The sequence below is a fragment of the Myotis brandtii genome, unplaced genomic scaffold (genome assembly GCF_000412655.1).
Source record: "Myotis brandtii unplaced genomic scaffold, ASM41265v1 scaffold1074, whole genome shotgun sequence".
Lineage (NCBI taxonomy): Eukaryota > Metazoa > Chordata > Mammalia > Chiroptera > Vespertilionidae > Myotis > Myotis brandtii.
In genome coordinates this window covers 595,601-600,482 of record NW_005353653.1, presented here as the reverse complement: position 1 = coordinate 600,482, position 4,882 = coordinate 595,601, and the positions used below count along the sequence as shown (strand labels likewise).

At 47.4% G+C, this 4,882-nt stretch overlaps 1 long non-coding RNA gene across 1 annotated transcript in view; it reads right to left on the bottom strand.

The window, feature by feature from the left end:
* Positions 1 to 520, bottom strand: part of LOC106726550 — a 5,695-nt gene extending 5,175 nt beyond the window's left edge. The window contains exon 1 of the long non-coding RNA XR_001362616.1: positions 511 to 520. This is a non-coding gene — a long non-coding RNA (uncharacterized LOC106726550). The remainder of the gene's footprint in view (positions 1 to 510) is intronic.
* Between the last annotated feature and the right edge of the window lie 4,362 nt (positions 521 to 4,882).

Sequence of the window (4,882 nt, the reverse complement as noted above, 5' to 3'; positions counted from 1 at the left end):
GATGTCTGACTGCCAGCTTAGGCCCAATCTCCCAGGGAGCAGGCCTAAGCCAGCAGGTGGTCATCCCCCGAGGGGTCCCAGACTGCGAGAGGGCACAGGCCAGGCTGAGGGACCCCCCCAGAGTGCACAAATTTTTGTGCACTGGGCCTCTAGTTTATATATATAAAAGCCAAGAGACTGGAACACCAAAACAACTGGTTGCTATGATGCGCACTGTGGCTGGCCAACTGGCCCGATCAGGGGGGTGGACCCTCCCCCGGGCCAGCCCAGCCTGATCGGCCCCCATGGGGGTGGGGGGGCTGGCCAGACTCCACCCATGCATGAATTTGTGCACTGCGCCTCTAGTAAGTACATAAAAAAGATGCTCATCATTGTTGGTCAATAGGGAAATGCAAATTAAAACCACAATGGGACACAACCCCACTACACACACACTAAAAGGGTTAAAAATGTTAATTTCAAACAATGCCAAATGTTGGAAAGTTTGTGGAGCAATTGGATCTCTTAAACATTCCTGGTGAAAGTACAAAATGATACAGCCAATTTGGACAATTGGCATTTTCTTATAAATATTTACCTATCTAGTGATCCAGCAGTTTAAAAAAATTAAATCATATGCCTACAAAAAATACTGTATAAGAATATGGCTTTACTTCTAATTTCCAGACTTTGAAAACAATGTAGACATTTGCCAATAAGAGAATGGATACACAAATTAAGGTATATCCATCCTATATAATAAAGAAGTAATATGTAAATTGACCGCCACACCCTCACATAAGATGGCCGCCCCATGTGGTCAAAGATGGCCACCCCTATGTGGTCACAAGATGACCACCACAAGATGGCTGGCAGGGGAGGGCAGTTGGGGGCAATGAGGCCTGCAGGGGAGGGCAGTTGGGGGTGACCAAGCCAGCAGGGGAGGGCAGTTAGGAGCGACCAGGCCGGCAGGGGAGGGCAGTTGGGGGTAATCAGGCCGGCAAGGGAGTGGTTAGGTGTTGATCAGGCCGCAGGCAGAAGCGGTTAGTGCCAATCAGGCAGACAGGCAGGCGAGTGGTTAGGGGCAATCAGGCAGACAGGCAGGCGAGCAGTTGGCGGCCAGCAGTCCCGGATTGTGAGAGGGATGTCCGACTGCCGGTTTAGGCCTGATACCTGTGATGGGATTGGGCCTAAACTGGCAGTCGGACATCCCCCCAGTGGTCCCAGATTGGAGAGGGTGCAGACTGGGCTGAGGGACACCCCTGTCGGTGCAAAAATTTCATGTACTGAGCCTCTAGTATAGCAATAAAGAGGAACAAACTATTAAGACACACAGCAACACAGATGAATCTCCAAAAAATGGGTCTGTGAAAAAGCCAGGCACAGAAGAATACAGACAATGAATGATTACACTTATGTGAAGTCCAGGTAGAGGCAAAATTAACCTGTGGGGACAGAAATCCGAACTGGGGTTGCCTGGGAGGGCGGAAAGGGAGTGAACTGCAGCACGGGGACATTTTCGGTGTGCTGGCCATTTTCCAACTACACAGATACTTGTCAAAACTCATCAAAGTTCATGTAAGGTCTGTGCATTTTACTCTATGTAATTATACCTCAATTTAAAGTAAACTCAGTAAATGAACAAAAGGATGAACTGAGTGCCTCTTCCAGTGTTATGCTCCTGCGCATGGGAAGTATGTAAGTTCAACTAAACACTTGTCAGAGATATTGTGGCTGAAGGTGCAGTTTAAGTCATTTTAAAACAGCATGTTTTAAGACCTTGATATACATGATAGAACTAAAGACAATACCTGCCTTCATCTTCATCTTCTACCTCAGAAGATAAAGGTAAGAAAATTTGCCTTGGAAACTACATAAGGAAAGTTAGATAAGAAAATAGATAACAAAATGTATGCTGCCAAACACTTTAGAATATTTTACAATGTTTTTGTTTATTTTTCTTTTCTGAAATTCTTTCCCTATCTAGCCTTATCTCTACTTCCCTCTGACACCCACGCCCTCAGCCAGTCTATGTTTCTGTCCCTTAGGGACATGGGCTGTGTGAACATTTCCTTTGTTAAACCTCCTCCCACCACTTCCCATCCACTTCTGCCCCTCCCCAAAGTTTCTGCAGAGCCCACTGTACCAGCAAGACCCCTATAAAGACTGCTCCCTACAGTGTGAGTTCCATGCCCACCCTAGGTTTGCCTGTGGCATAGCATTTACCCCAGGAGAAATGGCGCCAAGGTTCCTTCCACCTCAAAGATTTAGCTTTTTTTTTTTTTAAATTGATTTCAGAGAGGAAGGGAGAGGGAGACAGAGATAGAAACATCAAAGATAAGGGAGAATAATTGATTGGTTACCTCCTGCACGCCCTTTACTGGAGATCAATCGAGCCCATAACCCGTGCACGTGTCCTTGACAGGAATCAAACCCAGGACCCTTCAGTCCATAGGCTGACGCTCTATCCACTGAGCCAAACCAGCCAGGGCAAAGGTTTAGCTCTTTAAACATGTGGTTCAAGCTGTCAGCAGGTTCTACATGCGGTGAGTGAACGAAAGAGAATGACTTGGATGACACTCCTGTGGGAGCAGCAAGATGAAGGCTGCAGAGTGGAGGGTTACAGCCTTGAGCCTGGATGGGAAGAAACCCAGTGGCTGCCTGAGAGTGGACCTGCACAGGTGCCAGGCAGGGGAGCTGGGAGAAAGGGATGAATAAAACTCAAGGCTGAATGCAGAAACTGGTTTTTATGGAGTACTTTGGTGCCAGGTTCTATGCTGAACACTTGTATCCATTAATCTGTGTAGTCTTCATTACACAAGGGATTAAGTAGCGTGTCCAAGACTTCACAGCTGGTGAGGGATAGAACAGGGCTTCCTTTCCAGGTCTGCTTGACTCAAAGTCCATGCTCTGAATCAGCACACTCTACCGTATCCCAGGAGGAAATTGCCAAAATCACTTGGCCCGTTCCCTTGGCTCCAGATGCTCCACCAGCACAAACTGACCAATTCTTTCCCACTATCTCCCGGTTATCTGGGAAGAGGCGCCCACAGCACCTTCAGTGCCTGCGCCAAGGTCTCTAATGTCTTCTGCCAGGACCCTGCTCATGGTATCCAACCACGTCCTCCTGTAACCAGACACCACGGGGTCCGGTCTGCCTGTCACTCCTTGAGCCAATAAGCAGAGGCAAGGTTGAACCATATGAGCGTTTATTCCAATCCAGCCGGCAGCCTGGGAGAGCAGCAGGTCGTCCACAAAATCTGCTCTGACCTTCACCATCAGCCAGCTGCTCATATAGGGTAGAAGGACGAAGATTGCATGGGAAGTAACCAAAGGGTGTGCCAAATGGGCAGCTTACAGGTCAGCAGGCTGGTGATTGGCAAAGCTCTGCAGGTACGCAAAGGGCTGGGGATCCTCAAAGAGCTTAGAGATATACAAGGGCTGGTTTCTTCATAGGGCTGGTGATATGCAAAGGCTGGGGGCGGGGGGAAGGGGTGGTATTCAAAGGGCTGGCAGCTCTGGGGTCTGCAGCAGGTTGTTCATCTTTCCGTGATGATAGGCAGCTCCCGATGGGGAGGAGGGCTGCATCTCCAGGTGAGCTCCCAGGGCCATGGGCCACTCCCAGCCAAGTCAGAAGGTGCCTTCGTTTTTCTTTTTTACTTTTTAAAAAATATATTTTATTGATTTTTTTACAGAGAGGAAGGGAGAGGGATAGAGAGTTAGAAACATCGTTGAGAGAGTAACATCAATGATAGAGAAACATCGATCAGCTGCCTCCTGCACACCTCCTACTGGGGATGTGCCTGCAACCAAGGTACGTGCCCTTGACCGGAATCGAACCTGGGACCCTTCAGTCCGCAGGCCGATGCTCTATCCACTGAGCCAAACCGGCCAGGGCAGAAGGTGCCTTCTTTAATCAGAACAACACAGTTACCACTAGCACAGCATGATGAGTATTTCTTACAGTTGTAGCTGGTCCCCAACATTCTACTTCTGCCCTTATCACTCCCTACTCTTGTTTTATCATTAGTGGATGAGCATAAGGCCCATTTATACCAATAATTTCAGTGGTAGCAGAAGGGTGCAGAAACTGCATGAGAATTTTAAATAGACTTGTGTGTCTGAATTTCTCAGTAGCTGTAGCCGTGCACTCTAAAACCATACATGGGAAACTGATGAGGGACATGGCGAGTCAAGAAGCAACTGCTCATTAAGGAGAGTGGGTGATGGTTTCATTCTCACTAAGGTGTAAGCGCAGTAGACCATCGAGTATGTTGTAACATGAAGATGTGGTTGATCCAAAGAAAATGCTAGGTGGAAGACAGTATGGAGTTTCCTCAAAAAACTAAAAATGGAACTCCCATTTGACCCAGTGATCCCACTTCTAGGAATATATCCCAAGAAACCAGAAACACCAATCAGAAATGATATATGCACCCCTATGTTCATAGCAGCACATTTTACCATAGCGAAGATCTGGAAACAGCCTAAGTGCCCATCAGTAGATGAATGGATTAGAAAACTGTGGTACATCTACACGATGGAATACTATGCTGCTGTAAAAAAGAAGGAACTCTTACCATTTGCTACAGCATGGATGGAACTGGAGAGCATTATGTTAAGTGAAATAAGCCAGTCAATGAAGGAAAAATACCACATGATCTCACTCATTCATGGATAATAAAGACCATTATAAACTTATGAACAAAAATAGATACAGAGGCAGAGCTGCCTTGAACAGACTGTCAAACTACAGCGGAAGACCGGAAGGGTTGGGGGGCAGTAGGGGGGGGGGTAAGAGATCAACCGAAGGACTTGTATGCATGCATATAAGCATAACCAATGGACATAAGACACTGGGGGGTAGGGGAGGCCAGGGGATTGTCAAGGGCAGGGGAAAAAA